This window comes from Myotis nattereri, assembly GCF_964212035.1.
Source record: "Myotis nattereri genome assembly, chromosome: 15".
Lineage (NCBI taxonomy): Eukaryota > Metazoa > Chordata > Mammalia > Chiroptera > Vespertilionidae > Myotis > Myotis nattereri.
Window position 1 is genome coordinate 24683307 of NC_138090.1, and position 22801 is coordinate 24706107.

A 22801-nucleotide genomic window follows, 5' to 3' on the forward strand; every position below is an offset into this window, starting at 1 on the left:
GTATGAAGATTCTCTATCCCTAGACTATAAATAGATATACATTTTCTTGTGATATTTTTGTATAACATTTTATATTTAGACTGTTTTTAATCCATGTAAAGTTATAACTTATTGTTTTAAATTATATTTTTATATGGTATTAAATAATAGTCCAACTCCACATTATTTTAATTCAATAGCTATTTGTGCATGGCCATTTACTAAATAAGCCATTCTTTTCTCATTGCTATGTTTTGAAATCTTATATTTACTGGGATCTGTTTCAGGATCCTCTAATTTTTTTCCACTCATCATTTTTCTATTCTTATGCTAATTCTATATTGTTTTGTTTAGAGTGGCTTTGTAGTGTGTTTTGATGTCTGGTAAAAATCCCTCATCTTTAGTCTTTATATATGTATATAAATTTTGGTGTTCTTGAGCATTTTTCATCTGTATGAACTGAAGATTATTTAACCTTCAAGGAAAAGGAAAGAAAAATGCTACTCTTGTTTTAATAGGAACATCATTAAATTTTATGTATTTATATGTATAATTTGACACTTTTATACTATAACTCTCCTTAATGAAGAAGAACCTAGCTTTTCTTTCCACTTGTTCAAAATCTGTTTTATGTATTCCAGTAAGATTTTATTTTTATAGTTTCTATAGCTTTCTTGTTAAATTTTTTTCACTATTGTAATTTTTTTTCACTATTTCCATTTTTAGGTACCTATTGCTAGTATATAGAGAATGTATTTCCCTTCAAATTCTTTTTGTATCTTTGAAACTTATAAAATACTCTTGTTATTCCTAGAATTAAAAAATTAGCTTATGATGTCATTCTAGATATGCAGTCAAATCAGCAACCATAAAAGAGAGTTTTACTGTTGTTTTGTTTTGTTTTAGGTCTATTTTTTAATATTCTTATCTTATTGCATTGGCCAGACCATTTAGACCAGCCATGGGCAAACTTCGGCCCGCGGGCCGGATTCGGCCCGTTTGAAATGAATAAAACTAAAAAAAAAAAGACCGTACCCTTTTATGTAATGATGTTTACTTTGAATTTATATTAGTTCACACAAACACTCCATCCATGCTTTTGTTCCGGCCCTCCGGTCCAGTTTAAGAACCCATTGTGGCTCTTGAGTCAAAAAGTTTGCCCACCCCTGATTTAGACCATCCTGACCAATTTATTAGTGATGATGGCATTTCTATCCAGTTTCTGATTTAAAAAAATTTATTTCAAAATATATGAACTTCTTTTAAAGGTACCAGATTCAAACATTTCCTATTGATTCCTATTTTATTAGAGTATGTATTCGGTATGGCTACAAAAGTTTATTAAATGCCTTTCAGCCTATGTTAATATGATCATAGTTTTCCCTTTTATTGTTGATGTAATTACTTGTGGGAATAAACTTTCCAGTACTATGAATTGAATCTCTAACTGTGAAGAGAAGTCCTCTTGGAGAAAACGGGCAGGCAACTTGCCTTTAAAGCAGCGGTTCTCAACCTGTGGGTCGCGACCCCTTTGGTTGTCGAACGACCCTTTCACAGGGGTCGCCTAAGACCATCCTGCATATCAGATATTTACATTACGATTCATCACAGTAGCAACATTACAGTTATGAAGTAGCAACAAAAATAATTTTATGGTTGGGTCACAACATGAGGAACTATATTGAAAGGGCCAGAAGGTTGAGAACCACTGCTTTAAAGTAACAATTACAAGCTGGAATGTGGTGCTTCTCAGCTTTTCTCATGCATATAAGTGACCTGGGAATCCTGTAAAAATGCAAATTCTGATTTAGCAAATCTGGGGTGAGGTTCCAAAATTCTGCATTCCTAACAAATTTCCAGGGGATGCTGCTGCTCCTAAAGCATGGACCACTCTTTGAAGATTGGCAAAACAGTGAGAACACAGATGGCAAGTGAAGGGGACCTGATGCTTTGCAGACAGGGTCCGTGGAGGTCTCTCTAGAGAAACGCTTGTAGCTGAGTTTTGAGGGAGTTGTTGAGCACTCAGGCCAGGCCAGAAATGAACACTGCAAACTCCTAGAGGCTGTTGTAGGTGTGACCAGTGGAACCTGCTATTGTTATTGACAGAGGGGCTGAAAATAGGGAGAAAAGATCATGTTTAATCTCATGGGTAGTGATGTTGAGAAGAGATGGGCTTGTTTCTGGGAAGTGATGTGCTGGGGCCAGTGGAAATTTACTAGTACAAGTGGAGCTGTTTGGATGGCAAGCTGAGAGGTAGTAGAAGTGATGCTCACCAGACAGGGAAGGACAAGGAGTGGAAAGTTGTGTCTCAGTCAGACTTAGATGTAAAGGGATTTCACACACACACACGCACACACATGCACACACTGCCTACCATGTGTCCACACCAAAGAGTACAATAGTGGGTGAAACCAGACTCAGTCCTTCCCTCATGAGACTAGCAGGTTAGCAGCTAATATGAAGCTATTACTGTGATGTAGGTAAGGAGGGAAGCAGTGCAACTGGGAGCCAACTTCAGGAGGAGAAACAGCCTCTACCAGGAGGGAATAGTGGCTGGCCATGTGATCTAAGAGCCTGAGGTCGCCAGACCATGCAGATGGGAACTAGTGTCCAGGCAGAAGCCCTCATGGAACTAGAGACACTGGTTGGCTGGAGCCCTGAGAATGGAAGTAGTCGAGCACCATGCCAGATAAAGCTGGTGAGGCTGGCAGGGGCCAGTACTCACAGTCAGGCTAGAGTGGGAACCCCTGTAGGAGGCAGACTGGGCTCTGGGCCTTGATTACTTGAGTGTGTGGAAATGGTTTTTCTTGAGGTCAGGGGCAGAGTCATCCATCGTTAGCTGTAACCATGTGGTGCACACATCTGCCAGCACCGCTATTGGTACTTGAAAGGACCACAGGGTAGGGTGAGCCAGCCCTCGGTGACTCCTCCACCTCTTCCATCTCAGCTGTTCCTGCTTGACCTCTGTTTTATGCCAGTAGAGCCAAATTGTACCACTATGTTTACACCATTTCTCCTTGAGTGCCACAATGAGGAAGCCTCTGCTACCTATGATCACTTTACACTAAAGTGAACCTGCACGGTAATAAAGGCATCCAACCTTCATTAAATATATATCATGTACCAGTTGCAGTGCAATAAGCTTTCCATCTGGAATTAGCTCCTTTAGTCTTCCCAGCAACACTATGAGATGGAAAAAGGAAAGAGGAAGGGTGAGTCAAAATAAACATGTGTAGCTTTAGTTGACAACAACAACAAGAAATGACTCAACAAATACTATATATTGACCCTTCCTACCATGTGCCAGGTAAAGTTGACAACACTGGTGTGAATGGACAGACAGACAAAAAGTCCTGTTGTCATTGAGCTTGGATTCTAGTGAGGAGAGAGACTATAAACCCAAGAAAGAGGCCAGATATAAGCTGTATTCGATGGTGAAAAGTGCTAGCGAAGGTAAAGCTGGAAGAGCGAGTCAAAGAGAAGGATTTGCAGTTTGTATAGACTCCAAGGGACTGTGAGGCCTTTGAGCCAAGGTTGAAAGGGGGGAGGGAGGGGGGAGAAAAGGCTAGAAATGAGCCCCGCAGGTGTGTTCAAGGATCTACAAGGAGCAGAGTGTGGCTGGTGAAGCAAGGTAAAGAGAAGGCTGACATCTGAGGGGTGGGAGACACTTTTGGAGGCCTTGGGTGGGTGGGTGGGCTTTGGCTTTTACTCTGAAGATTTTTGAACAGGGGGTTGATGATGCTGGCATCATTTTAACGCATGTCTATAGCTGCCATATCAGGACGAACATGGTAAAGGAACAGGGTAGAGGATAGATGTGGGAAACACCTAATTTTTTCTTTCCTCCACTATCAAATGTGTTCAAGCTCCATTTGTCAGAATTCTCTGGAGCTCCAGAGAGCAAGTTCATAAAATAAAAATGCGTATCAGACCAGGAGCTCTCCCCTCCCTGCCCCTCCCCCCTTCCTGGCACTGCTCCCCCTCAGGCTTTCAATGCTTGCACACCTGGGCTTGTTGATAATGCTCTTGATTATCTTTGTTCTCCCAGCCTTCTCTGAGTTTGTAGAGATTTCTATTTGCATACTTCCCTGAGCTTTTTGTGATTATCTCCCCATCTTTACAGTTTGACTCATTATTTAAATAAGCAAATAAGCATGAGGTAGATACAAAAATGCCAGCTGGAGGAGCATACTGCATTGGTATGGTAGCAAGGAAGGTAGTGTGCAGAGCCTGTGGGACCACGGGCCTGCCGGTCTGCTATAGGGACCTGTGCTTCTACAGAGCTTCTTGCCTTCTGTATCAGCTCTGCAGCCCTGTGTCTTCAAGGTCATGATGCATTGGGACTTTAGTGGGAACATCAAACCAATGACCACAACTGTCCGAATGACCTCTGATGGGGCACTAATTTGTAAATGTACAGGTCCCTCCTCCCTGCCTGCCGCCTCCCCTCCCCCCCCCCCCCCCCCCCCGCCTCAATTAGCTGAAAAAACCCTCAGTGAAATAGATGGGTTTCACTTTTCTCTCTCACTTCCAAGTTTGGCTTACCAGAGTTTATTTGTTATGTTCTAAATGCACATAGATGATGTATTTATCAAAGGTGTGGCGTGGTACTGGGTACTTTGTCACGGTGTTCAGTTTGCACAACAACTCTAGACTTAGGAATTATTGTCTCCTTGTATCAGATAAAGGAAACTCAGATGCATGGAGATGAAGAGAATTGCCATTGCCAAAATTTATAAAGCAGGTAATGGAGAAAGTGGTTTCAAACTGTGGTCTAGCCCGTGGTCGGCAAACTGCGGCTCGCGAGCCACACGCGGCTCTTTGGCCCCTTGAGTGTGGCTCTTCCACAAAATACCATGTGCAGGCGCGCGTACAGTGCGATTGAAACTTTGTGGCTCATGCGCAGAAGTCGGTTTTCGGCCTGGGCGAGTCTATTTTGAAGAAGTACTGTTGATATTTGGCTCTGTTGACCACTGTTGGCAAACTCATTAGTCAACAGAGCCAAATATCAACAGTACAACGATTGAAATTTCTTTTGAGAGCCAAATTTGTTAAACTTAAACTGTATAGGCAGGTACATTGTTATTAACTTAATTAGGGTACTCCTAAGGCTTATGAAGAGCCACATGTGGCTCGCGAACCACAGTTTGCCAACCACGGGTCTAGGCTGTTCCCAAGCCCTTGGTTTGTTCTGTACCTCATCCTTTTGGGGAGTGGGTAGGGGACGGTAGGCTTTACCCTGACTTTCTCAATTTGTTCCACAATGTGAGCAAGGTTAGAAGAGTGAGGGGTTTGCCCACTTGTTGCCACTGCCATCTCTGCTGGGGAATGATGTGGGTGGCAGTTTTATGAAGTTTCTGCAGACAGGCAGGCACAGTGTTGTGCTGAATGACAGATTAGGATCATGAACATCTCAGTGGACTGGAATGAGGGGTTGAACCTAACATAATGATATTTAATAAATTTAGTAAATGTAAGCTTTGGCCCTGGGGTGCAAAATATTAACTGTCAAAATATAGGTATAAGAGAATCCTGATTTGCTGGATGGATAGCCAACAAAATTTACTGAGCACTTATTCTTTGACATAGTAATAAACAAATCAGGTACAACTTTTGTTTTCTCAGGTTGATATTCATGGGGGTAGACAGAAGCAGAACTAAGTACACAAAAACAGTAAGTCAGCAGGGTTGATGAATGCTGGGATGGGATGGGCATAGGTGTATCAGGTGATGAGATGGTGACAAACAGAAGAGGACTTTTATTTGGTTCTGGGGACTGTTGTAATCATAAAGCTCAGTGCATGTTAGTGGCTTCTAAAACCAAATCTTAAGTAGGGGTCATAGAGTGCTCAGCATTTTGCCTAGTAGTTTGGGGAGCAGTTGTTCATTCTTTCATTTAATATCTATTTATTGTGCACTAATTGGCAGGTACTGTTCTAGGCAGTAGTGATAGATTTCCCTCCTGGAATTTATATTCTAGTGCAAGATAGAGACAATAAACAAATGCTCAAGTAAATTTACATGTGCCATTTGGGGGATAAGTACTATGAAGAAGCATTACATAGGAGATAGAAGGTGATGGGGCCTCCATTAAGGAGCATGGACAGGGGAGAGTTCTCTGGGGATAGTGGTTGAGCAGAGACCTGAGTGAAAAGATGGAATAATCATGACAATATATGGAGAATGATATCTCAGCAGTAAGTGCAAAGGCCCTGTGGCATGAAATGAATTAGGGTTGTTCTAAGTCTAAGACAAAGCTTTTGTCACTGTTGTGAAGTGAGCATGACAAAGTTGTGGCATGAATCTGAGGAGAAGACAAGGTGAATCCTGTGAAGCCAACGGGCATGGGAGAAAGTTTGGATTTTTTTTTTTTATGATCGAGTGAGAAAGGGATTGGAAAATTTTTGAGTAGGACATTGTGATGGTCTAATTGGAACTTTAAACCGCTCACTCTGCTGCCATGTGGAAAATATATGTCATAGGGGCAAGGAGACTAGTTATTAGGAGGGAGTGGAGAGAGGGTTGGACTAGATGGTGGATTGACAGCAGCAACCCTAAAGTCCCACCCCGTGTCTCAAGTGCCCAGGCAAGCCCTCATTGGAGACCCAAGCTGCTGGATCAGGCTCCTTGAGGCTCCTAGGGCCCTTGAAAGCTTGTGGGAGCTGTAACTTGCAGGAGAGAAGAATCTGTGTTTTCTTAGAAAGGATTCCATACAGCTCTGTGAAAATTCTCAATTCTGGAATGTATATTGGAGTCACCTGGGGCATAGCCCCACCCACTCCTGGCTAATTATATTAAAATCTCTTGCTTGGGATTGGGATCTGGCATTAATATAGTTTTAAAAGCTCCTCAGATGTCATGCTGCCCTGCTGGGAGCTCAGCATCTTTGTCTCATCTTTGCCCCGGACAGAGATCCTGTTTTCCTCAGCTGCAAAACAGAGCTGTGCCCCGGAGGCTGCTTCTGTCTCAGGGTGAAGGGCAAGAACTTTCTCTTCTCTGCACCAGCCTCCCTGCTGGTCTGGACGCTGTTCTCCACACAGAGATGGGGCGGCTCTGCCTCACCCCTTTTACTTCTGCCTGCACACCCAGCTCTTATGCAGGGACATAGCTGATTTCAGAGTCCCAGGAGGACATGGGCTGTGTCTTTCTCAGTCACCTGACTCTACAGAGCTGTGGCCCTCCTTCACTCAGGAGACCGCCAGCCCTCCTGCCCATCTGTTCACAAGAAGTAATGCCTGGGGACCGACTAGATTGCTCAGCCTCCATGTCCAATCTTCACTGAGCTTCACCTGAAACCCCCCAGCTTAGTGTCTCTCTGAGAAGACATTCATTTGGAGTCAAACTCAGACCATTCAGAATTATTGATTATGTTTTTATAGGTCCCTAACTAGAATACAAACGCCTAGAGGGCAGGATCTGTGTCTTATCCATCTTTGTATCCCTTGGAGAGCTTAGCACTGTGACTTATTTATGGTGGGTGTTCCCTAAGTATATGCTGATTGACTGGCTCTTATGCCAGCCCCAGAGCTGCAGCCTTCTGTGAGGGTTTTGGCAGGGACAGAGTATTTGTCTCTCTGCCTATTCAGTTGTAACAATAGATCAAGGCAAGACTTCAATTATCCTTCACTTTCATTCCCTAACTATCTTCTCTGTTCATTCTGTTGAAAATGCCTGGTGACAGAGAGCAAGATGCTGAGAGAGGAAATGCTTTCAGAGCCTCAGGAAAGCTGTGTAGCAGGAAGGACATATTTCAATGAAGTTATTTTCCACCAAGGCTAATATTGTGCTTCAATAATTCAGGCTCTAGTGAGCTCATCAACAATGTTTGCCTTTAATTTTACCACTTATACCTAGTCGTATGTTACTTGCTATGTTTCTGTCTAGCTCCATTTCATCAAAGGGATCTTAGGGTTTTCATGTCTTTGAAAAGTTGCTTCAAGATGGACATGCATGCATAGCCATCATGTTTAATTATCTCCTTTGTCACCTTCCCTCAATCATCTGTTAAAGGATAACTTGTTCATATACTCATTTAAATACTTGTTTGTGATTGAATGGAGGAAGGAAATTGCATATTGGATTGGGGTGAGGGAAACCTTCTGCCTAAGGCCCCCCTTGGAGGACCCTTGGCCTTTCCCTGAAAGAGCACATATTCAAGGCCCAAGGAGCTTGTGGGAGCTGTAACTTGTGGGAGAGCAGAACCTCTGTTCTCTCAGAAAGGATTCCATACAGCTTTGTGAAAGCTCTCAACCCTGGAATGTATATTAGCGTCACTCACAAAGCGGGGAGGGGCTTAGCGGGGGTGGAGTGGGGTTAGACTCTGGTGCTCCACCCACTCCTGACCAATTAAATAAAAAGCTCTTGGTTTGGGCTTGGAACCTGGCATTGATATTGGGTTTTATTTTTTCCTTTTTTAAAGAAACCAAAGCCAGGTTTATTTGTTCATTTCTTGCATTTGAAGTTTAGTATATGTGCTGCTGAAGAGAGCACGGCATTGATACAGTTTTAAAAGCTCCCTGGTGAGTCTGATGTGCCGCCAGACAGGAAGACTACTGACCTAGACCAGTGGTTCTCAACCAGAAGCAATTTTGTCCTCAGCAGACATTTGGCAATGTCTGAGACATTTTGATGGGCATTTTGATTTGGGGGGGCTGCTACTGGCATCTAGTGGGTTGAGGCCAGGAATGCTGTTAAACATCCTTTAATGCACAGAGCAGCCTGCATCACAAAGAATAATCCAGTGCAAAATATTAACAGTGCCAAGGTAGAAAACCCTTCCCTAGAGAATTAGAAAAGCAAACACACACACACACACACACACACACACATGCTTATTTGAGTGTGAATATTTTTGCAATTACATTACCTCATGTTTGTATGATGCATTATGGTCCCCAAAGCAGTTTTACATACTTCACTGGATTTGACCTTCACCATGACCCTGTAAGGGAAATATCGTCACCATCTTGAACTTATAGATCAGGAAACCAAGGCTGAGGGCAGTGAATGACTTCTCCAAGACCACAGGGTCTTCAGTTCCTCAGTTAAGGCTCTTTTCGCGAGCAGAAATGGCAAACGCATGCACACAAACATTTGTGCCTTACTCAAGGTAAACATGCTAATTAATCAGTCTTCATTCCCATTGAACCCGAGTGCAGCCTCAGAATCCTTCTCAACACAGTATTCCAGGAAGCCCCTTTGGGGTTGGCATGTGAGATGAAGCTTGTTTGTCACATAGCCTCTCCAACCTAAACACAAAACCTCTCCTGCACTAAGACAATCTTGTTGAAAGAGATACGAAGGAGAGTACTTAAGAGTAGAAGGGTCCTTGAACATCGGCAGGTGTTCAGACAATCTGTTTAGGAAATTGCAATGTTAGCAGCATGTGTTCCTGCCTCAGCCTATGAGGAAGCGGCACTCTTCCCTAACCCTTATATTTCTTTATAACTCTATTAGTGTGTTTGGCTCTCACCATATGCCGCTAATTGATGTACAAAGGAAGTGCACACAGTTGTATTCTTCATTTGGTACAAAACTAAATATTTCACCCTTTTCTTGAACTCGCTAGTATCTTCCTCTCAAGTCCGAAACATGACATAATTACAAGAACATGAACTGTGGTTCGTGAAGTGGGTAGGACAGGAGTCGGTGCGTGTTCAGTTTGCAGAGTGGAGAAGCTAGAGCTGGCAGCCCCTGCTTACGCCCCAGGCACAATAAATTGTGACACGCACAATTAAATGCCTAATGCCTATGAGAGATATACAGTGGGAGGAACACAAACAGAGGAAGAAAAGCAAGCACAATTAGAGATTAGCTCCATCTCTCAGTAAGGCAGGTGATAGAGAAGTTGCAGACAGCTCGGTGGACCATTTGGCCCCATCATTGGGAAACAGAAGCACAAAACTAAGCAACTGCTCACCGAGGCAGTTTCAAAAAGTTGTATGAGTCACTTTAGAATGAACAGGGTTCTCGGCCTCTGGCCTGACTGTGTCACCCACAAGTGTCCACGGCATCAGTCTCCAGCATAAAACCTCATCTTATAATTCAGGTGAAGAGATGGGTTTCACATGATGGGTTTCATTTTTTGTCTTTGGTGCTCACCATGAGGCTGCCTGACACCTGGCTCCAAAAGCGCTTTAAAGCAAGGCTGCACAGATATTCTGCTGTTGTGTGCTTCCATCATAGTGAGGAGGAGGAGAGGTTGGACACCCTTTCCTGTTGGGTATGCTGCAGCCACAGTGCAGAAGCAGTATTCGGGTGGGTCTCGGTAACAGGACAACTCACAGCTTCCTCGCCTTTCATCAAGAGCATGGCAGCAGACTTTCCATGAATGTCACCTGCTGTTGCCCTAGAGTTCTGGTGTCCACCTGGCTGCCACTTGGAACCGCGTAGGGAGCTGAAATCTAGGGGAGTTTATATCTTCCTTAGCTGGGTTAGCATCTCCAAAAGGCAGGGACTTTTGTCTTTGTTTATAGCTTCATCCACACATTTTCTATTAGTGTCTGACACTCCATGAGTGAAATATCACCTATATATCAGACCCTGCCATGCCCTTTCAAAGACCTCTAACACCATCATGGTTATGTAGTCCCTCTTCAGTGTCATTGGTCCTATTGTCATGGATGAGGAAACAGAGGGTGAGAGTTAATTAACCTGCAGAATATTACACAGCTGGTAAGTAGCAGAGCTGAGACTTGTACCAAGTCAAGCTCACAGCAAGACCAATATCTTTTGCCTGGCGCTGCTGGTCTTAAGGGTAGCAGATGGGGGTGTGTGAATGAGCATGCACCTTCCTCTGTTATGGTAGACTAGTCATTTCAACCAACTAAGTGGTTAAGAGAATGCAAAAATCATCTTAATTTGGTATTCTTGAGAATAGAATTTCTTTTTTTTTAATTAAATCTTTATTGTTCAGATTATTACATTTGTTCCTCTTTTTTCCCCCCCATAACTCCCCTCCTCCCAGTTCCCGCCCCACCCTCCGCCCTCACTCCCCACCCACTGTCCTCATCCATAGGTGCACGATTTTTGTCCAGTCTCTTCCCGCATCTCCCACACCCCTTTCCACCCCAAGAATAGTCAGTCCATTCCCTTTCTATGTCCCTGATTCTATTATAATCACCAGTTCATTCTGTTCATCGGATTATTTATTCACTTGATTCTTAGATTCACTTGTTGATAGATGCATATTTGTTGTTCATAATTTGTATCTTTACCTTTTTCTTCCTCTTCCTCTTCTTAAAGGATACCTTTCAGCATTTCATATAATCCTGGTTTGGTGGTGATGAACTCCTTTAGCTTTTCCTTATCTGTGAAGCTCTTTATCTGACCTTCAATTCTGAATGATAGCTTTGCTGGATAAAGTAATCTTGGTTGTAGGTTCTTGGTGTTCATCACTTTGAATATTTCTTGCCACTCCCTTCTGGCCTGCAAAGTTTCTGTTGAGAAATCAGCTGACAGTCGTATGGGTATTCCCTTGTAGGTAACTGAGTTTCTTTCTCTTGCTGTTTTTAAGATTCTCTCTTTATCTTTTGCTCTTGGCATTTTAATTATGATGTGTCTTGGTGTGGTCCTCTTTGGATTCCTTTTGTTTGGGGTTCTCCGCGCTTCTTGGACCTGTAAGTCCATTTCTTTCACCAGGTGAGGGAAGTTTTCTGTCATTATTTCTTGAAATAGGTTTTCAGTATCTTGCTCTCTCTCATCTTCTGGCACCCCTATAATTCTGATGTTGATACGCCTGAAGCTGTCCCAGAGGCTCCTTACACTATCCTCGCATTTTTGGATTCTTTTTTCATTTTGCTTTTCCGTTTGGGTGTTTTTTGCTTCCTCGCATTTCAAATCATTGACTTGATTCTTGCGCTCCTCTGTTCTGCTGTCGGGAGTCTGTATAATATTCTTTATTTCAGTCAGTGTATGCTTAATTTCTAGTTGGTTCCCCAATATAACATCGAGGGTCTCATTAGTTTTCTTGTAGATCTCATTAAGTTTATCGGCGGCTTCTAAACAGTTCTTGAGAGACCTTAAAAGTGTGGTTCTGAACTCTATATCTTCCATTGACAATTTTGTCCTGTTTCTTTGTCTCCGCATTTTGTTATGCTTCCTTGGTGCACCCCCTAGTGGTCTTTGTTTGTGGTCTTATAGTTAAATCTTGATTGTTGTAGCTAATTCCAGGGAGGGTTTGACCTCCAGGCCAAGTGGCTATGAGAATCAGCTGTGTCAGCAGTGAGAGAACTTCTGTCCTCTAGGGAGGTGCTAATCTGGCGTTTGCCTGAGGCTATCTGGCAAATGCCTCTGTGCAGGGCTTGGGCGGGGCGGGTCGCACAGGATCAACAGGGTGGGCCAGAGAGAGCAGTTATGGCGGCTCTCAGTCCTGTCCCCAGGGGCTCTGCCTCTCTGAGTCCCAGCAACGGCTGCAAACCTCGGAGAGAAAGCTGCACTCTGTCTGACCGAAACCAGACAGTCCCGCTTCTCCCGTTTGAGTCTGGGTCCCTAAAGACTCGCCCGGATCTGGAGCTCAGAGTCCGAGACTCCCTCCCGATTGAAAACGCCAACCGTGCCCTCTGCTGCCAGCCTGCTCTGTGCACTCCGCACCTCAGAATTTGACTTCAGCACTGCGCCTCCTCTGAGTGTCCGTATGCGTTTCTCTTTCCTCCTAGTTGTAGGACTTCCACTCAGCCAGCATTCCTGTGGTTCTGGGTGATGTCCGTTCCGTCTTTTAGTTTCACTTTTGAAGTAGTTGTTCAAAGCAGCAAACTTCGGCGTTAACCTATGCCGCCATCTTGGTTCTCCTCCTGAGAATAGAATTTCTATAACTGTATTCTTGGAACAGGCAATCTCTGGGTTGTGAAAAGGTGTTCCATCAAACACCTAAAATGGATTTTAATCAATAAAGAATTTGGGGAGTACCATCTAAGGGGAATCACAGTTTTACATTAGCAAAACAAAGGCTCTAAGTAATTCTGCACTGAAGAACTCTGTTTAATGCAGAATTTGCAAAAATACGTGTGTATTCAGAACCTTTTCTTTTTTCCACAGACAACCAAGCAGTAGCTCCTAAGACACTGTGCCCCCTTATGACAATATCATCATCTGGAGATGGCCTGCTATGTATTAGTATGTCAAGCTAATAAAAATAGCTCCACAAAATGAAAACACACTCATGTTAGCAAACAGATGCTCCAATGACAAATCTGACCTTGATTGATAAGTTGGAATTGATTCAACACTCTTAAAAACAGGGGTAAAAAAAAAACACCAAACCCTTAGAGATTGAACTAATATAGAATTTTCACTGAAGACATAAACAGTGTTGAGAATCTGAATACATTTCAAGTTAAGTAAAATCCACAATGATTTATTGAGCCCTATTAGATGCCAGGCTCTACTGGCCATTGGAAGGCAAGTAAAATGAGACAGGCCTGGTATTGTTTGTTACAGGGCTGGTGGGTTTGGGTCTTTTCCCTTATGTGGTTCTGATGGATAGTGAGGAAACAACTACTTTTCTGCCTCTGAGACTCACATTCAGTTTATATCTCTATTTTTTCTTCAATAGCCATGAATTCATTTATCCGTTCATTTATTCACCCATCGCCCTGAAATCACACTTGGCACCTCCTTTAATGGAAACTCGGGTCTCTTTCACTTGTTCATGGTTTTAGACCTCATCCACTGATTCAGACCTTTTCTGTGTGACATCCTGTTATATCCTTGGGCCCCACTGATCTCCATTACATTACTTATTCTCCACTTCCTAACCCATTAGGCTTCCCACCCCTGGATGAGTCATTTATCCAGGCCTGAAACCTTTATGGAAATGTTCCAGGCACTGAGCACCAGACATTGTGCAGAACTACAAAAATGAGCAGGACAGGGTCTTGGTTCTTGTATTAGTCAGCGTTCTTCAGAGAAACAGAACCAATGGGATGTATATGGATATACACAAAAGAGATTTATTATGAGGAATTGGCTCAGACAGTTATGGAGGCTGAGAACTCCCATGATCTACCATCTGCAAATCAGAGGCTAAGGAATGCTGGTAATGTAGTTCCAGTCCAAACCAGGGGATATTATGTCCAAAGTCAGGAGAAGATGGATGTTCCCATATAAGAAGAGAGAGTGAATTTGCCCTTCCTCTGACTTTTTGTTCTATTCCCTCAGTAGATTGGATGATGCCCCCTTGCATTGGCGAGGGCAGATCATTTTTATCAGTCTACTGATTCAAATGCTAATTTCTTCTGGAAACACCCATACAGACACATCCAGAAATAAGGATCTTAGTCCAGTCAAGTTGACACATAAATTTTACCATCACAGTTCTCAAGGAGCACAGGATTTCGTGAAGGTGAGAGAGATACAAGGATGATATAATAATAAACTCAGTGATGGAAGTGAGCACAGAGAGCAAGCACAGAAGCACTCTGGGCTTCCCAGAGGAGGTCTCACTAATCTGAACTTGAAGGCTAGGTAAGATGTGGTGAGAAAGGCCAGGGGTTGGCTTGAGAGGGAACTGGAAGACCTTGATAGTTGGAGCAGAAAGAACAAATGCTGAGAGACAAGAATGGAATAGGAGGTGGGGGTGAGATTATGGCTTCCTTCTTTTTCAGTCTTTCCATGATACTTTTTTTTCTCAGCACTGAGCTCAACTCCAGGAAAATGCTGGCGACTAATACATACCAGGTTCCTCTCAGTAAAATGAAGGAAACAGGCAATAAGCCAGGAACAAACCTAAACTTTGTGATGAAACATATGAACGTTATTTAGTAGGAGAGCAAAGCAGGACTGGGGTCCTACTTAGTGCAGAGGTGACCTTAGAGATAAGACCCAAAGGTTGAGAAGGTGCCAATATGGAAAGCAGGGGCAAGGCTTTGAGCAGAGAGGGACCGAGGAGGAGGCTGTTTAAAGAACTGGGAGAAGTGTGCCTGTGCTGAGAGTGTGGTGGGCAAAGAGGAGAGAGGCAGCAGGGGCAGGTCATTTTGGTCTCCATGAGGAGTTTGGACATGGTCATAAGGAGATGGAGTAATGCTGGAGGGATCCAATTATATTTTCATTTTCAAAGTAATGATAATGAAAGTAAAATAATGATAGCATGATCCATGGTATTAAAGAAATTACTGATAATTGTTTTGGGTGTGATAATGGCAAGGTGGTTAAACGAAAAGTCCTTATCAGTTAGAGGTTCATAGAAAATTATTTTTAATTGAAATGAAATAGATTTGCTTTAATACAGTCCAGACAAGTGGGGAAAGAGATAAAACAGGCTGGGCAAAAATGGTAATTGTTGAAGCTGGATAAGGTTACATATGGGTTCATAAAACTATTCTCTTTACATTTTGGATGTTTGAAATTTTCCATATAAAGGTGTTTTAAGACTTGTGAAAAAAAAATAATTGTATGCAGTAAGTGCTCAATAAATGGGAAATTGTTAATAATAGCAGTTGCTTTTTATTGAGCATGTACTGCATGGTAGTCTTTGAGTCAATTACTTTATTATATACATTAGCTCAGGGGTCTCCAGATTTTTTATTTAATTTTAATTTTATTTTTAAGCCTCACCTGAGGATATGTTTTTTATTGATTTTAGAGAGAGAGGAAGAGAGAGAGAGAGAGACAGAGAGACAGAGAGATGTGAGAGAAACATTGACCTCCCATACATGCCCAACTGGGGATCAAACCCATAATGTAAGTATGTGCCCTTACTGGGAATCGAACACACAACCTTTTGTACAGGGTAGTGCTCAAAGCAACTGAGCCACCCAGCTAAGGTATGATTATTTATTTATTTATTTATTTATTTAATATTTTTATTGATTTCAGAGAGGAAGGAAGAGGGAGAGCAAGATAGAAACATCCATGATGAGGCAGAATCATGGATTGGCTGCCTCCTGAAAGTTCCCCACTGGGGATTGAGCCGACAACCTGGGCATGTGCCCTTGACTGGAATCAAACCTGGGACCTTTCAGTTTGCAGGCCGATGCTCTATCCACTGAGCCAAACCGGCTAAGGCATGATTTTTAAATTGTATGCCTCACAAACAAAAATTATTTTAAGCACGTATCACCAAATAATTACATTTGATTATTTACTTACTACTGTCAAATGGTGCTTTTTGAGTCCCTTATAACATATACACCAAACAAGAAATTCTAAAAAGATGAAATTAACTTGGAATAAATAACATTTAATGTCTTTCTAATTGTGGTGGCTTTGTACCATCATTAGCTACTGTCCCCAGGCACAAGTTACACATAGAGAAAATTTTGTCATTAATGATAGTAGTTATAAATCCACATTTTAAACTATCTTATGATAATTTCCTTTGGATGGGTTGGGTCAGCATTTGATCAGCTCACATTATGTCATTATTTTCTTTACGTTGTGGGGTGGCCCATGAAGAACCTAATAGAAGGGGAAGAAAGGTGAGCTCTGCCATTTCCTGGTTGTTCACTTATATTTACTTTGTTAGTATTTTTAAAATAGGTTCTTAGCGGGATTTTTTTTTTAAACTCACTTCTTTATTCTGTGAACTTGTCAGCTTAAAAACTAGCTATTATAATACCAAAGTCCATTTACCTGGGCACACATAAATTGAGACACAAGGTAATTTGCTAAAGGAAATGAATGAAATGTGGGGGTGTTACCAGCTATTCTGCATTGAAGAAGAGAGAAATGATCTTACATACAGATCTAAAATGGCGTCAAGCATCTACACATATATTAAATATGAGTGAAGCTTAATTTTCTTTTATGTTTTGAGGTGAATTGAATAAGTTAGATATTAAAATTCTGATACATTCTTCCTGTACCACACCTTGGAGTGTGCACACTCCACTTTGCAGACCTCTGCATTTGTTGTTGAGTTCTCACCACAATCCTATACAGCAGGCATCATTATCCTCCACTTTGCATATGAAAAACCTGAGCCCAGGCAGGTTAAATTATTTGTTTGGGGGACGTACTACTTATAGGCAGAACAAGATTGAAATTTAGGGATGCTAGACTCAGAGTTCCTTACTCCTTAATAATAGTGCTAGTTCCTAGTCCTTAGCATTGGACATGGATCAGGCAGTGAGATGGACACCACAACCCTGGTATTGTAGAGGACAGAGGGTCAGCCAAGCAAGGCCACTTCCCTATGCTTGGGCTTGTATTTCTGACTATAGAATCTATCTGTCTGCATGTCAATCATAGTTCAGCGCTATGCAGCTTGGGCCAAAGACTTTTTCTCTCCAAGTCTCAATTTCCTCATTCTTAAAATGGGCCAGTAGGAACACCCACCTCATAGAGCTTTTGAAATATCTGGATTAGACAGTTGATGAAAAGTAATCATTACCTATAATTATTGTTGTCCTATACGCTGAGCCAAACCGGCTAGGGCATGATTTTTAAATTGTATGCCTCACAATTTAAGTCTCACTGGAGGAGACTTAATGAAAAAGTCAGAATTTCTCTCAAATATCAATATATATGGGAATGAATGAATGAATGCATTACCCAGTATTCATTGCTCCATTGAATGCATTATCCTATAGATCCTCCAACTCATTCTGTGGCTGGACTCTGGTCTTGTGTTTTACCCACAGTGAAGCTGCCCAAGGCCTCCTGCTGTCTTGGGAAGGGGCACGGCATTTCCCTTGCCTTGTTTGAATCTCATCCAACCATATCTGCAGAGGCTGTGCTCCAACCTTTCTCCTCCTGCCACCAGGAATAAAAATTGGACTCATTCATTCTTACTACTGAGTCAGGAAGCCTGGAGAGAAAAAGGCCAGCATGGACATTGCTTTCAAATTTATGTGACAGGGACACACATATGTCTTACATTCTGAGAGCAGAGACAGGCCTGGAATTTCTGCAAAGGTTTTTTTTCAACTCAACACATATTTTAACGCCATATTTGAGCTCTGCAGCAAAACAGCTATCTCTAGACACTAGAGCATAGCTGTAAGAAAATGGATCTACTCTTAAGATCCAAGTATGCTGCAAATTAAAAAGGGAGAAAAATTTCAGTGGTCTCATGTGAAGGAAGGGTCATCTGTTCATAGTACCTAGAGTAACAGCAATGCCCAAAGTGGAATGTGAAAAAGCTGTGATATAGTGAACATTCACAAGATGCCTGGCACTGTTCCAAATGTTTCTGTTATCTTATTGCAACCTTTTAACAGTCTGAGGTTGTTACTGATATCACTTGGAATCCCAAAAGAAAACAGATCATCAAATTATGATAATTTGAAATGGGTTTATTTGAAAGGGTACTATTTACAAAGTTGCAGTAAGATACAAAGGAACCTCAAAAGGAAGTGTGGTACCCTGGGACAAGTAGCAGCAGAGCTGTTACCACCCTTAGGCCAAAGAGCTGAGCGTAGGCAGCAGTTGCTTAATCCCAGAAGGAGAAAAGCCTACCTTGAGTAGAACAGGGGCTTGCAGAGGAGGGACACAGCCAGCCTAAGGCAACCCCTTGGAGTCAAGCAAAGGTAATGAATGGCCTGACCTCCCACTCTTCCCTCTCCTGATTCCTGCTAGGGCTTCACTTGGCTGACACCAACCAGAAGGCAGAGGGTCAGAGAGCCTGTTAGTATAGTCCAGGGTCTCTCAACCTCTGTACTACTGATACTTGGGGTTGTATAGTTCTTTGTTGTTAGGAATCCTCCTGTGCTCTGTAGGATGTTTAATAGCATCCCTGGCCTCTACTCACTAGATGCCAATAGCAACTTCCCAAGCTGTGATGCCCAAATAGTCTTCATATTTTCAAATGTCTCTTGTGGGGCCAAAACCATCCCTGTTGAGAACCACTGGTATAGTCCACATAGGTGGGTCTACCAGGCAGAGAGCAGAGTGCATTTGCATAGAGAGTGGATCTAGAGAAAATACCCAAGAGCAAATTTACAGTAGTCTTATTTCACTGCCAAGGAAATTCAGGTTCAAACAAATTAATGCTTGAGTTGATTTTAAAAAATAGGGGAGAGTTGGTGCCTCATAATCCTTATAGTAATAGTAATAATAGCAAATGTTTACCTAGGGCTTACTACATACCAGGTACTATGCAAAGTACTGTATGTCAACTCATGCTATACTCAACAACCAAGCAGGTTTTATTAGTCTCATTTTACAAATGAGGTGATGGAGGCCCAGAGAGGTTAAATAAACTCTCCAAAGTCACACAGCTGGTGAGTGGGTGACCTTGAATTTAAATCCAGGCCATTTGTCTCCAAGGTCTGTGTCCTTATCACCAAGCTATGAAATTTTCCACATACACAAATATTTTTATATCATTCAATCAAATATTTGTATGTTAAATGGAAGTCTGTATTTGTTTCTCAGAGCAATTAAGAAAGAAGAAGTAAGACAGGTGTTCATCAGTCAGTAATTCCGAAAATATCAAAGCAGATTATGTTCAAAGTTCAAGCAAAACAGATCAACAGGTCATGAATAATGGCCAAGTAGAAGGGTGTTCAACCCAGTATTTCAAAATGATTAATTAGCACCAAATCCCTACAGGGCACGCTAAGCACACAGACCTGGTTGCTCAACTCCTAGGAGATAAAACCTCAAGAAACCGAGAGATTATAACAAAATAGGAACAAAAGTTTGTACATTTTCAATAATTCTGACAGACAAGATCAGTAAATTAAAATGAGAGCATATGAGGCAAAGAGGTATAATGTTGGCTAAACAAGATGTTCAAAGCTTATGGAGCGGTCCTGAAGTTGTTAAAAATAAAACCTATGCAAAATTGTGAATCTGAAAAGCTATATCTTTAGGATGTATTGAATACACATTACTCAGCCTTTGAGCAGGCTCGTGTTACCTTAAGATATTTAACTTCAGCTGGTCTGAGAACTTACCTTTTACTTTGAGCATGGTGTAATAATTGCAACCAGGAGAGCTGTCTGAATGTTACAGTGAAAACGCTAGAAGAATCAAAAACTGCACAGCAATAGCCCTAGAAAGTTAGAAGTACAAGAACAAAGGTAATGAAGCAATGAATGGGATGCTTGGTGTTGCTGTCTTTAGTACATTTGTAAGCATTTTATGTCTCTGTGTTTTGTCTGCTCTTGAAAGTGTCTGAAATTTTCAGGACTCATACATTGTATGTGTAGCAACTGTTCTGGTATATCACCCATGTTCCCTCAGAGCCCCCTCTCCATGAACTCCAGCTCAATGCCAGACAGCCTGCACTGCATCTTTGCCAGGGGGCTGTCCACAGGCTTCCAGAACCCACCTATGAACAGCATAGACATCCAGGGTTTACTGAAAGTGCCTTCAATTCACTACCTCCATCACTAATCTGCAATAGCCCCTACCCAATGATTGTCAGGTGTAGGAATATAGATACCTCAGTTCCTTTCCCCTTGGCCTGGATAATTTTGAGGCATGGTTTTACATCACGTACCAGAGCTTTCTTGCAAGAATAAGTTTCAGTCACCCGCTGTGGTAGCTCATACATACCTCTCTGGGCTGACTCTCCTTACCTGGACTGATTCTTAATCCACCTCACCCCCACAGCTCTCAAACTTATGCATAGTCAAACACTGACCAGGGAATGTTTCTGCAGAAAACTTACCTAAGAGACTACAATTGTAATTGCAGTTTAATTCCTTTAAAGGAGGCTAGTCAAATTTGTAAGCAACATTTACATTATCAAAAGAGTTGTTTTGAAAATTTTGCTTTACAATCTAACTTGAGGCCCGGTGCATGAAATTTGTGCACGGGGGGGGGGGGCGGGGGGGGGGGAGTCCCTGTCTCACAGTCCGGGAGCCCTCAGGGGATGTCCTACTGACGGCTCCTCTGCAGGAGGTGACCGGGCTGATCAGGGGAAGGCGCCACCCCCATCACCCCACTGCTGCTGCCACTGCCGGTCACCGTAGCTGCCAAGATGTTTTCATCAACATGGACTCCAGTCCCTTCACCACGAAAAAATGACAACTTTCTTTAGGCATTTTCAAGATGTCTTTTTCATAGGATATGACATTTCTTTCTTTTTTTTTATCCTCACCTGAGGATATTATTCCATTGATTTTTAGAGAGCATGGAAGAGAGAGGGAAAGAGAGAGAAACAACAATGTGAGAGGCACACTTCAATTGTTTGCCTCCTGCATGAGCCCTGACCTGGGCCCCAGCCAGGGAGGAGCCTGTAATCTAGGTACATGCCCTTGATCAGGATTGAACCCGGATCCTGCGGTCCACAGGCTGAGGCTCTATCCACTGAGCCAAACTGGCTAGGGCAGGATATGACATTTCTTAGCCCCTCCAGCAGCGGACCTTCATTTTTGCCTCCAGAAGTGAGGTGGAAAAACCCTAGATCACCTTCTTGTATTCTTATTACCCAAGTTACCAAGAACACTGTGAGTGGTATACAGGGAGCTTAGCCAATGAGCAGTCAGAAAAGGTGTTTCCTCTGCAGCTCATGCGCAGAGGCGGGACTGCCAGCGCACCGTGGCTACTGGGGCGGGCCCCCCTGTGTGTGTCTCCGCTCTGGGCCCACCCCAGCCCCAGCCGCGCCACAGCCCGCCACGGCAGCTGGGACTGAGGCAGGCCCCCCTGTGTGTGTCTCCGCTCTGGGCCCACCCCAGCCCCAGCCGCGCCACAGCCCGCCACGGCAGCTGGGACTGAGGCGGGCCCTCCTGTGTGTGTCTCTGCTCCAGGGCAGGCCCCCCTGTCTCTGGGCCTGTGCCATCTGTGGCTAGCCATCCTGCCTAATTTGCAATATATATATATATATATATATATATATATATATATATATATATGGCATTAAGCAAAGTATACATATTTGTGGTTGTTTGTAATCAGGCACAAAAGTCCCTCAGACATTGAAGAATATATCCACATCTGATAAAGCTTTATAGAAACAGCTCATATGTTAGGGTTTCATGGAATCCTATAGGGTGAGTTAGCTGTTTCATTCTCTCTGCTCATATTTCTGAAATGGCATAAACCATGTTGTATTATAATTAATCTGTTTACATAATATGTCTCCAAAATTATTCAGAGTTCCTCAAAGGCAAAGACTAAATCTCTTTGCCTTTGTCATCCCCATACCCTGACCTGGCCCTGCTACATTGTTGGCTGCAATATTTAGTTGTTGAAAAACAAAGGAATAAATGAATGAATGTATGAGTAGATAAAGGGATATTTTTTTGTTCAATATATTATATTGTGTGTCCTTAAGGACTGAGACTATTTTATTTATCATCAAACCCACTTCAGCCCTATGCATAGACCTTAGCAAACAGTTGGAGCTTGTTGCTGAAAACTAAACAAATGAGTGAATGAGTGAATCAACCAATAAATAAATGAATGATGAGTAAAGCATACGGTCAACCCCAGATTATTTTGGAGCAATTACTGCCAAACACAGTTTTTTCTTTCATTGTGTTGGTAGAATGTAGCTAGTTTCATTGTTGATGACATTTTGTTAATCAAAGAGCAATATCCTTTTAGGCATTAACTTATATTACATTAGGGCTTATCATTTAGCTTCTCAGTCTAATTTTAAGTCTATTGAGTATGGGCAGGACAAGCTCTGAGGCTGGGAGAGCAGGTAGGAGTCAGGTTGCGAGGGTGGGCGAGAGAGGATCGGAGTGTGAAGAGGGCTAATTTTATGTCCTGAGTTTGTCCTCTATTATGTTAGAGATTTCTCCTACCTTTGTATTACTCAAATATAGTCAACCTATTCTTATATCACTGCAATAGAGAATTTTTGCTAGTTCAGTCCATGGCAGACTTAGGGGTACATTCAACCATCTAGGTCAGGAGTTGGCAAACTATATCCTATGGGCCAAATCCAACCTACAGCTTGTTTTCATAAATAAAGATTTTATTTTAT